General features: G+C 35.3%; 1 protein-coding gene across 7 annotated transcripts in view; it reads left to right on the forward strand.

Moving 5' to 3' along the window:
• The window catches only part of LOC106057208 (filamin-A-like), a 79,382-nt gene that overhangs the window by 1,325 nt on the left and 64,770 nt on the right, over positions 1-13,287 (forward strand). The gene's annotated exons all lie outside the window — the stretch shown is intronic.

Raw genomic sequence — 13,287 nt, forward strand, 5'->3', positions numbered from 1 at the left:
TTTACACTTACTGTCGTTAGAAAACATTTGAAGTTCATGAATCAGCAGAAATTGCAATGTTAGCTAGGCAGGGACCGGCAGGGGGTCTACCGAATACCGGAAAACATATCAATGGGTCTACGGGCCAAAAAAAAAAGTTGGGGAGTCTTTTGTCTAGATCAAAATGTTATTTCTTTGTTGGAACCTGGAAAAAAGGTTTTTAACAAAATATTTCTAGACATCTTCAGACCAAATGTCTAGGTTCTATTACAACATGATCAACTCTGAATGCTTGATACAAGTAAGAGCTGAGGACTGGGGGGGGGATTAAAATATTAAAACATTGAGTTTTTTTGTGAACAGCTTTGTCTTGGTTCACCCCCCCCCCCTTTTCATCTTAGCCAGTTTAGTGCAGCCATGAGATGAAACAAACAGTTTTCATCTGATGCAAGCACGTAACTAGGAGCTGTGGATGTGTGTGGAGGTATGTGCGTATAAGTGTTTTAAATACATGTGTGTGTGGCTGTGTGTGTGGATGCATGTATGTAAATCAACAACACCATAACCAATGCCTCTCCGTTCACATACTGTGCAAGGAGGGGAGTAAGTGGTTACTGCTTCCCCCCCCCCTTCCCCATAAAACAAAAAATATCAGAATTTCGGCTTCTTCTTCTTCCTCGTTCTCATTTTCATGTTAGAGCGTTCAGATGACTAGACCAATGTATGAGATGAACTGTTAGAGCGTTCAGGTGACTAGACCAATATATGAAATGAACTGTTGCTGCGTTCAGATGACTAGACCAATATATGAGATGAACTGTTGGAGCGTTCAGATGACTAGACCAATATATGAGATGAACTGTGAGAGCGTTCAGATGACTAGACCAAGGTATGAGATGAACTGTTGGAGCGTTCAGATGACTAGACCAATATATGAGATGAACTGTTAGAGCGTTCAGGTGACTAGACCAATATATGAGATGAACTGTGAGAGCGTTCAGATGACTTGACCAATGTATGAGATGAACTGTTGGAGCGTTCAGATGACTCGACCAATATATGAGATGAACTGTTAGAGCGTTCAGATGACTAGACCAATATATGAGATGAACTGTTAGAGCGTTCAGGTGACTAGACCAATATATGAAATGAACTGTTGCAGCGTTCAGATGACTAGACCAATATATGAGATGAACTGTTGGAGCGTTCAGATGACTAGACCAATATATGAGATGAACTGTGAGAGCGTTCAGATGACTAGACCAATGTATGAGATGAACTGTTGGAGCTTTCAGATGACTAGACCAATATATGAGATGAACTGTTAGAGCGTACAGATGACTAGACCAATATATGAGATGAACTGTGAGAGCGTTCAGATGACTAGACCAATGTATGAGATGAACTGTTGGAGCGTTCAGATGACTAGACCAATATATGAGATGAACTGTTAGAGCGTTCAGATGACTAGACCAATATATGAGATGAACTGTTGGAGCGTTCAGATGACTAGACCAATATATGAGAAGAACTGTGAGAGCGTTCAGGTGACTAGACTTATATATGAGATGAATTGTGAGAGCGTTCAGATGACTAGACCAATATATGAGATGAACTGTTAGAGCGTTCAGGTGACTAGACCAATATATGAGAAGAACTGTGAGAGCGTTCAGATGACTTGACCAATGTATGAGATGAACTGTTGGAGCGTTCAGATGACTCGACCAATATATGAGATGAACTGTTAGAGCGTTCAGATGACTAGACCAATATATGAGATGAACTGTTAGAGCGTTCAGGTGACTAGACCAATATATGAAATGAACTGTTGCAGCGTTCAGATGACTAGACCAATATATGAGATGAACTGTGAGAGCGTTCAGATGACTAGACCAATGTATGAGATGAACTGTTGGAGCTTTCAGATGACTAGACCAATATATGAGATGAACTGTTAGAGCGTACAGATGACTAGACCAATATATGAGATGAACTGTTGGAGCGTTCAGATGACTAGACCAATGTATGAGATGAACTGTTGGAGCGTTCAGATGACTAGACCAATATATGAGATGAACTGTGAGAGCGTTCAGATGACTAGACCAATGTATGAGATGAACTGTTGGAGCGTTCAGATGACTAGACCAATATATGAGATGAACTGTTAGAGCGTTCAGGTGACTAGACCAATATATGAGATAAACTGTGAGAGCGTTCAGATGACTATACCAATGTATGAGATGAACTGTTGGAGCTTTCAGATGACTAGACCAATATATGAGATGAACTGTTAGAGCGTACAGATGACTAGACCAATATATGAGATGAACTGTTGGAGCGTTCAGATGACTAGACCAATGTATGAGATGAACTGTTGGAGCGTTCAGATGACTAGACCAATATATGAGATGAACTGTGAGAGCGTTCAGATGACTAGACCAATGTATGAGATGAACTGTTGGAGCGTTCAGATGACTAGACCAATATATGAGATGAACTGTTAGAGCGTTCAGGTGACTAGACCAATATATGAGATAAACTGTGAGAGCGTTCAGATGACTATACCAATGTATGAGATGAACTGTTAGAGCGTTCAGATGACAAGACCAATATATGAGATGAACTGTTAGAGCGTTCAGATGACTAGACCAATATATGAGATTAACTGTTGGAGTGTTCAGATGACTAGACCAATATATGAGATGAACTGTTAGAGCGTTCAGATGACTAGACCAATATATGAGATGAACTGTTAGAGCGTTCAGATAACTAGACTAATATATGAGATTAACTGTTGGAGTGTTCAGATAACTAAACCAATTTATGAGATGAACTGCGCGGTGGTTTCCAAATCAGGCAGCTCTCCATATAGTTTTGGGGCTAGTGTTTTGTTCGTGTCTCTTGGTAACGAGAGCAGTTTTGAAGGACATAGCATTCTCTTGTGACACTCCACTTGGGCAGAGATTTCACTGGTTCCTATGTTGAGCTTCCGGTACATATGTTGTCTCATTCTGTTGTGTCCGGTCCTGAGTCGAAAGATTAGACGTTGATCTTGTCGGGATAGCTTATTTCGACAAATCAGAAACTTTTACATTTTTTTTTTATTTGACGATATTGTTTTTTTTCTCCTTTTTACCGACACACTATTGAAAGTGCTACGTCTTCTGACAACATTGTCGTGGTTAGAGAAGTAACTGTTTGTAACGTGATAGTCATAGAGATGTGAAGCTCTGGATTGACTTCAACTCGCGGCCTTTTCCTCCACAAACATGTATATAAATGTATACGTTCTGTGTGATATCTGCATATACAAACCACAAGAAGAACATATAGGTTGATTTATGAAGTAGAACTTTTTTGCTCAATTGTTTATGATTAAACTTCCCACAAGTTCATGTTTAAATTTTGGGTCAACACGTTGCACTTTTGAAAATAGCCTACAACTTAAACCGGAAATATTTTATTATTATGATTATGTCAAAAAAAAAACTAACTAATATTCATTCTCTGGCATTGCCAGGGGCCGAGCTTCGTTAGAGAGCAACAAAATCCATTGTAGTCTCCCTTTAACAGTGTTCACTGAGAGACATGTTCTGGTGATGGGGCAAGTCTGACAGGCAACGAGAATCTTTTTAGGGATGTTAAGGGCCTGAAAGGTATCTAGTACTATCATTATTATCATGATCATCATGGACATCATGGACATCATGGACATCATTGACATCATTGACATCATGGACATCATGGACATCATGGACATAAGTAAACCAATGAATTCAAGTCGTACATAGAAAACAAAAAAAAAGAGGGGGGGGGGGGGGAAAGGGGGAGGGGGGAGGAAACAGAAACGAAAAATCTTTCCAGAAAAAAAAAATCCTGTTGGAGTAGCTTCCCCTAACATCCTGTCAATTGCCAGGCAGTGTGCTGTGCTGGTTTATAGGGAAATGAAAGATCTCGACTCCAACACTCCCATGATTAATGAGACTAGAGCTACGGAAGTTGCTGATAATTCTGGAGATTTTAATATAATTTACCTGATAGGAGAGAGCGAGGGGTTAAATGGTTGTCAAATGTGTTCATCTTCACCTCACACACCATCTTTCTGATAATTATAGATACGTAAATAAGTAAGAAAGATTTGTCGTTGATTTAAGGATGGGCAGTTGGCATCTGTTTCAGGTATTGGTTCCATTGTTTGGTTCCTTTTAGTGTTCACTCAATAAAATCTGAATCTTGTTCGATTTGAAACAAAACAAAGAATATTTGTCAAAGAAGTTGAATAGTTTCTGTGTCTAATTGATGCAGTACTTTAAAAGTAGTTTGAAAAAGATTACTAGTTTTATCAGTTATAAAGATATCGTTATAGGTTTAGTGTACTCCTAATCAGTTTAACCTATAGATGACTAGATCTTGATGATAAAATACTCACCAATCGTATTATCGTACTCACCATAAGCCATCAAGGTGTATTTCTCACGTGAGGTTTTTGATAGAACACGTGACAGAGTGCTCGTCTGCGCCTCAATTTAAAGCAGACATCTTGAAAATTTTAATTTTTTTCGTTTTTTTTTTTTTTTACATTCGTTAAATGTTGTCATTTCGTGTTTTATGTTTAAATATGAAGGAGTAGGTTGTTCCCATAGACTTATATATATATATTGTATCTAGACTAGACATGGAGATCTTTTAAAACGACAAAAAATGTCGTGACATTTTTTAAAAGTTGAAACAAGGCGTTGTTTTGTAAAGTAGTTATAAGAAGTAGAGTTGTTGTTTTTTTCAACCCTAACCTATGTAACATATAATTTAACTTTTAGATCTAGATCTGGTAATTGAACATCAAAAATAAGAGTACTCTCGTCTCATAGGCCTAATTATTATTTTGCAATTTTTAGATACATAATCTAGAAAGATCTAGGTAATCAATCTATATAATGTAAATAAGATGATGAAAATAAACAGACATGAATTATTTCGATCTAGGATTTTTGAAACATTATCTCAATGGAAACTGTTAACAGGAAGTAGCTTTGTTTCATATATAAGCGTGAATATATAGTTCTGTGATTGATAACCCATTCTAAAGAAAATCTGAGAAATGATTTTGCATTATTTCTAAACTTTGAAAACTAAAGATCATTACTTTTCTAAGACAGAAAAGATTGACTTGGCCGACTTTTTTTTTTTAGAGCTTGAAAAAGAGTTACGTACATAAAAAAATATATATATAGGTCTGTGAATCGATCAATCGCGGATAAGAATTATTTGTTTCCGGTTTCCAGTCTAGATATTATATATAAGTCAATCGTTGTTCCTTATGATATTGGCGAGTTGTTTGTACAATTGACATCACGGAGTTAATTGTAAATATGACATCAGTGAGATGATTGTAAATATGACATCACAGAGATGGTTGTAAATATGACATCGTGAAAATTGTAAATTGTTTCTCTTCTCTGAAGCCCTAATTTCCTAAAAAAAAAAAAAGATTAAGGCCTATAGTAGTACAGTATATCCCAAGTATATGTACTATTTCTGTAGTCCGATGTTAGCTTTGAGCTTCACTATTACCTTGTCTGTTAGTGATATTAGTCTGTCTGTAGATCTATTTGCTTTTTTTTTTTTACACTTTTTATTTTTTATTTCGTAAAAAGTTTTAGTAACACAATAAATAAATTCTTTTTTTTTCGATAGTTAAAACATTTAAAAAACAACGAACATTCATTGCTTAGATCTATTTGACAACCAGAGTTGTGGAATTTTGGGGGAAATTTGTTAAAAATCATTCTTTTCGTTCGTGTAATCCATTGGTCTGAACTATAAAGCTAGTCTAGGTAGAGAATTGAATTGGAAAATTGTGAATTGTATTCGAGTCATCTCTATCCCGATACAAATTTAAAATAATTTCAATACTCCTCGCTGATGTTACGACGGATGGATTTAGGAACCCAAGAAAAACATAACTTGAAATAAAAGAATATGCGAGCAGCTTTATGTCAGTTATGTAAGGCCATGACCTACATGCAATAAGAACATAAAAGGAAATTTACATTTCTGAGTCTCTCAACAATTTGGTCAAACCCTTAAAAATGAATTGTATGTGTTTAAAAATCAATTGAGATTAGCACGCATTTTACCAAAAGAGAGTTGGCATCACTAGAACTAAGACATTGACATCACTAGAACTAAGACATTGACATCACTAGAACTGAGTCATTGACATCACTAGAACTGAGATATTCACGTTGCTTTTTAAGGGATGAATCGAGTCTATTGTATCCGATGCTGACTCATCGGCTGGTTTAGGCTGTGAGATTTCAGAATCTTATCTCTGGGGGGGGGGGGGGGGGGAGGAAGATGAAATATACCATTAGCCCATGTATCGTGGCGCCGCTTAGCCCCAAGGTTATCGTCCAGGTCATATTTTCAGCGCCTAGAACTGACACATCACGAGCACATTTCGTGTTTTCTCTGACTATGGCATGACAGAGTTGTCTACTCTTAAACTGGTTCATCCGTTTCTCTATAATATGTATGTCTTACTTTTAAATTTTAATACGTTCAATTAAATACCTTAAGCTTTATTTCATGAACTCCTCCTAAATGTCACAATCACCTCCTTAATTTCATGAGCACCTTCTTACTTCCAGAAACACCTCCTTAATGTCACAATCACCTCCTTACTTCCAGAAACACCTCCTTAATGTCACAATCACCTCCTTATTTCCAGAATCACCTCCTTAATTTCATGAGCACATCCTTACTTCCAGAAACACCTCCTTCATGTCACAATCACCTCCTTACTTCCAGAAACACCTCCTTAATGTCACAATCACCTCCTTACTTCCAGAAACACCTCCTTAATGTCATGAGCATCTCCTTACTTCCAGAATCACCTCCTTAATTTGAGGTAAAAAAAAAGACCCATAACTCAAGGAGCATGAATTTCCTTACTCCAAATTGTTTCGCTGCTCTTGTCAAGTCTCTATTATACCTAGTCTAGTGATTCCCCTCTAAATGATTTCACAAAACCTAAGTCAGCACCAGTACCGTAGCTAGGGTGGGGGAGAGAGGGTCAAGATTTGAAAATAACCCGGCCCGCACTTGAGAGGCACCCCCAATTGAATGTCCGAAAATTGTTTTAACATTAAATATTACGCCATTGTCTCATGTCATGATGTCGAATGTCAAAATGCAGGGGCCAGTAAAGAGGTCAAGCTCCCCCCCCCCCCTCCAGCTGGTCAGAACAAGTTTCTGAAATGCTAGTAGATTTGCAAAAAAAAAAAAGAAGAATATTTGTAAATGTTTTCAAAAGGTAAGCACTATTATTGTACAGAAACATTTTGTAAACATTTTGCCATGGGAGTTCAGAGTATTTTTGAATAAAAGAAATATTCCATTCTATTTAGTAGATTTGATTCGACAATAATGTGTACAAATGTGTATCAGTCTTTAAATGTCATTGTCCCTATGAACAAAGGAAAGATTGAAAGCAGAGTCATTTCAATGGGAAAACAGTACATTAGTCAATAGGAAAACAGTACATTAGTCAATAGGAAAACAGTACATTAGTCAATAGGAAAACTGTACATTAGTCAATAGGAAAACTGTACATTAGTCAATAGGAAAACAGTACACAGTGAATAGAAAAACAGTACATTAGTGAGAAGGAAAACAGTAAATTAGTCAATAGGAAAATTGTACATTAGTCAATAGGAAAACTGTACATTAGTCAATAGGAAAACAGTACATTATTCAATAGGAAAACAGTACATTAGTCAATAGGAAAACAGTACATTAGTCAATAGGAAAACTGTACATTAGTCAATAGGAAAACAGTACATTAGTCAATAGGAAAACTTTACAGTATACATTAGGATAAATGTACAGTAGACAATATGAAAACTGTACACATTCAATAGAAAAACAGTACATTAGTGAATAGAAAAACTGTACATTAGTGAATAGAAAAACTGTACATTAGTAAATAGAAAAACTGTACATTAGTGAATAGAAGAACTGTACATTAGTGAATAGAAAAACTGTACATTAGTCAATAGGAAAACTGTACACATTCAATAGAAAAACAGTACATTAGTGAATAGAAAAACTGTACATTAGTGAATAGAAAAACTGTACATTAGTGAATAGAAAAACTGTACATTAGTCAATAGGAAAACTGTACACATTCAATAGAAAAACAGTACATTAGTGAATAGAAAAACTGTACATTAGTGAATAGAAAAACTGTACATTAGTAAATAGAAAAACTGTACATTAGTGAATAGAAAAACTGTACATTAGTGAATAGAAAAACTGTACATTAGTCAATAGGAAAACTGTACAAATTCAATAGAAAAACAGTACATTAGTGAATAGAAAAACTGTACATTAGTGAATAGAAAAACTGTACATTAGTGAATAGAAAAACTGTACATTAGTGAATAGAAAAACTGTACATTAGTGAATAGAAAAACTGTACATTAGTCAATAGGAAAACTGTACACATTCAATAGAAAAACAGTACATTAGTGAATAGAAAAACTGTACATTAGTGAATAGAAAAACTGTACATTAGTGAATAGAAAAACTGTACATTAGTGAATAGAAAAACTGTACATTAGTCAATAGGAAAACTGTACACATTCAATAGAAAAACAGTACATTAGTGAATAGAAAAACTGTACATTAGTGAATAGAAAAACTGTACATTAGTAATAGAAAAACTGTACATTAGTCAATAGGAAAACTGTACACATTCAATAGAAAAACAGTACATTAGTGAATAGAAAAACTGTACATTAGTGAATAGAAAAACTGTACATTAGTGAATAGAAAAACTGTACATTAGTGAATAAAAAAACTGTACATTAGTGAATAGAAAAACTGTACATTAGTGAATAGAAAAACTGTACATTAGTCAATAGGAAAACAGTACATTAGTCAATAGGAAAACAGTACATTAGTCAATAGGCAAACAGAACATTAGTCAATAGAAAAACGGTACATTAGTCAATAGGAAAACCGTACATTAGTCAAAATAAAACAGTACATTAGTCAATAGGAAAACAGTACATTAGTCAATAGGAAAACAGTACATTAGTCAATAGGATAACAGTACATTAGTCAATAGGAAAACTGTACATTAGTCAATAGGAAAACTGTACATTAGTCAATTGGAAAACTGTACATTAGTCAATTGGAAAACAATGCAATAGTCAATAGGAAAACAGTGTAATAGTCAGTATGAATGTTTGCGTCTAGATAAATTAAAATCGCTTCTGGGTATTTTAAGACTTTCTGTTTCAACTCAGGGTCTTCACAGTTAGACTTGAACTATTACATATATGTAATTCTTTAGACATATCAGTCGTAAAGGTGAAGTCTTTTCTATATATGTAAGTAGAGGACTATGTAAGCCTTTATAAATATCTTTTTGTTTTAGTCAAACTATGTGTACTTGTAAAGGAATCTCTATCTGGAAATCTCGTTCATTAAAAGCAGTATGTTCTAGAGACCAGGCTGTTGCTGTCTGTTCTTCGTGTCAGTTTGTTTTCCTACCTGATTAATGGTTTATTGAACCACGCCTTCTTATAAAAAGCCGTCATATTAGCAGCGCGCACTAATTACATAATTGACGAGTTTATGATCATAACATAATAGACTTCAATAGCAAACATCCCTTTGACTGCCATTATATCTGCATTATACCTGCAGGTAGTGTAACCAAAATACTTTCTTTTGAGATCTATCCAGATTCTCCTGTGACACGCTACATTGTGCTGTGTAGATGTGTTTTGTAGATGTGCTGTGTAGATGGCGCTGAGAATATTCTTTATCTCTGAAGATGTCAGTAGCACACTGTACGTCGTGTGACTCACGTTGGCCTGATATGTTTCCTCGTGAGTACTTAGCGCACGTGCGCTGTCTGTTATTACACTCCGACTCAATTTAGTGCGAACTTTACCGGCGTCCTGGCTATATTTTTGTTTCGCCTACGCCTCTGCTAGACCCTCCCGTACTGTCGTCTCTTACGTGTCTGCGATCATTACAATTTTATATCTAAGTTTACGTTTTACTTGTATGCTCTAGGATCCTTGTTTCCCTCACAGACTTCAGTTGTATGCTCTAGGATCCTTGTTTCCCTCACAGACTTCAGTTGTATGCTCTAGGATCCTTGTTTCCCTCACAGACTTCAGTTGTATGCGCTAGGATCCTTGTTTCCCTCACAGACTTCAGTTGTATGCTCTAGGATCCTTGTTTCCCTCACAGACTTCAGTTGTATGCTCTAGGATCCTTGTTTCCCTCACAGACTTCAGTTTTACTTGGTCGATTATTTGTCTTTCCTCCCCTCAATAGAGTTCTAAGTTTAACTTTTTCTCGTACTTTCTAATTCTCTGTAACTTTAATTTTTTTTTTACATTTTTTGTCCCAACAATATCTGCTGATTTTCAAATGCTGTACTTTCTCTGTCTCTCTTTGTCTCCCTTAATCTATGTGTCTCGCTCTCTCTTTCTCTTTTTTTTTTTTTGTTAATCACAATGTCTTCCTTCCTTTGTCTCAACAATACTACTACCCTTCTTTCCTTAAGCACCAATCTCTTTTCTTTTTTTGACTTTCACTACTCTCTCTCTCTCTCTCTCTCTCTCTGTATCTACCTGTTTATTTTATGCCTCCCTGTTTCTCTGTATGTCTTCCTCCTTGTCTCTTTATCTCTCTCTCTGTTTCTTCATTTCGACATGTCTCTCTGTATCTCTCCCTGTCTCTGTATTTCACTACTCTATTTCCAATCTGTTTCACTGTCTGGAATGCTCTTCATTTGTTTATATTTTGTAACATTTTTATAGATCCACGTTTCGGGTTTTTTTTTTATTCCAACATGTGAGTTAACATATTGTCTGATTATGTGATGTATATAAATGGTCTGAAAAAATAGTGAGTTTGTTAGCTATTAGTTTAAAATCCATAATAGAACATCGGTGCAGATCTATTGAAATATTACAAGCATTTTAGAGTATAACGTATTCATTAAACTATGAACTGTTTACAATATTTTTGTTTTGATATTATGATTCTGTTTCTGTAATATACAGAATCACACACACATCACACTTTATATTTGACAACGATTTCACAACTTCCTAATATGCTTGTATTCAAGTTGAGAACAAAATACTTTAATCAGTTTTAATGGATCGCTAAATATTAAGTGAGGGGCGCGGTGGCTGAGTGGTTAAGCGCTTTGCTTCCAAACCTGCGGTTGTGGGTTCGAATTACGGTGAAGGCTGGGATTTTGAACTTAGGAATTTTTTAGGACGCTCTGAGTCCTCCCAACTCTAATGGGTACTTGACTATAGTGAAGGAAGGTCAAGGATATTGTGATGGCCACAAAAAGGTTGCAAAGAAAAAAAAATACATTTAATTTTTCACACTAAAAATATTAAACCATTTTTTAAAACTATTTTTAATCTCAATCTGTCATCTTTATAAACAAAATCATCAGAATGACTTGCCACTAAGAGAAACTGCAAGCTCCTACCGTAGACTTAGACCAGCCTCGTGATGCTAGCTCTCTCCAGGAGCTTCCCTTTCAATGTTTCTGTTGACATGTGAGATCTTGGTCTACTTCTGATCAATTCTCAAAGAATTCCAAACAAAACAAAATAGACCTTGAGAGGAAAACCAGGAGTTATGGTTCTTTGGGGACTTTAAGAGCATTTAGACACTTTCGGTTTAATACGTAAAGACGAGAATCAGAGGAGTTAAACAAATGAAAAGTACTCTGTTTATCTTATCTTTAATGTATCTTGCTTTCAATACTTTTAAACTCTCATACATCCGTGATAACGTTATATATTTATATATTTAGAAGGCCATAAGGTGACTCTCTTTTCTTTCAGTTGTTTTCATTTTTAATACTAGGTACCGAGAGTCTGTAAATGACCAGACGTTGAACTGGGTTGATTTGTTAAGGGGAAGTTACACAGAGAGTGGACAACTTTTAATTCTGTTATAATATGTTTAATTAACAATCTAGCACTCTAGTGGCACTAATGTATTCATGCTCTTTGTCACTGGCTTTTACGGTGTAGGACTTCAAGGGTTAACATATTTAGTGTAGGCCTATCATACGATTGACGTTACTTTAATTGACCTATTGCCTATTGTGTTTGAGTTGATTCCTATGCATGTTGTTTAACAAATGTTGGTATAATGATCTAATTAATAGTAGAGGGGTCTCGCAAGCATCCGTTAAATAGGGCCCCGCCATCCCCGCCCTGGTACTCATTATGGGAAAACATTTTTCAAAGCAGTTATCTTATAAACTATAGACATAATGGATTATGATTAAGTCCTACGCGTCATGCATCTAGTCATAAATGTTTTGAGAAGACTACACGGTTATCAACCTATATACATTGAAGACCTCAAGCACTTCGATACATATAAAACAATATATAGATTCTTGCTGAGAACAAATGTATATATATGGACACCTCAAGCACTGCGATACATATTAAACAGTATATAAAGAACTTGCTGAGAACAAATGTATATATATGGAGACCTCAAGCACTTCGATACATATAAAACAATATATAGATTCTTGCTGAGAACAAATGTATATATAGGAGACCTCAAGCACTTCGCTACATATAAAACAATATATAGATTCATGCTGAGAACAAATGTATATATAGGAGACCTCAAGCACTTCGCTACATATAAAACAATATATAGATTCATGCTGAGAACAAATGTATATATATATGGAGACCTCAAGCACTTCGATACATATAAAACAATATATAGATTCTTGCTGAGAACAAATGTATATATATATGGAGACCTCAAGCACTTCGCTACATATAAAACAATATATAGATTCTTGCTGAGAACAAATGTATATATATATGGAGACCTCAAGCACTTCGCTACATATAAAACAATATATAGATTCATGCTGAGAACAAATGTATATATATATGGAGACCTCAAGCACTTCGATACATATAAAACAATATATAGATTCTTGCTGAGAACAAATGTATATATATATGGAGACCTCAAGCACTTCGATACATATAAAACAATATATAGATTCTTGCTGAGAACAAATGTATATATAGGAGACCTCAAGCACTTCGATACATATAAAACAATATATAGATTCATGCTGAGAACAAATGTATATATATATGGAGACCTCAAGCACTTCGATACATATAAAACAATATATAGATTCTTGCTGAGAACAAATGTATATATAGGAGACCTCAAGCACTTCGATACATATAAAACAATATA

This window comes from Biomphalaria glabrata, chromosome 2 (assembly GCF_947242115.1).
Source record: "Biomphalaria glabrata chromosome 2, xgBioGlab47.1, whole genome shotgun sequence".
NCBI lineage: Eukaryota > Metazoa > Mollusca > Gastropoda > Planorbidae > Biomphalaria > Biomphalaria glabrata.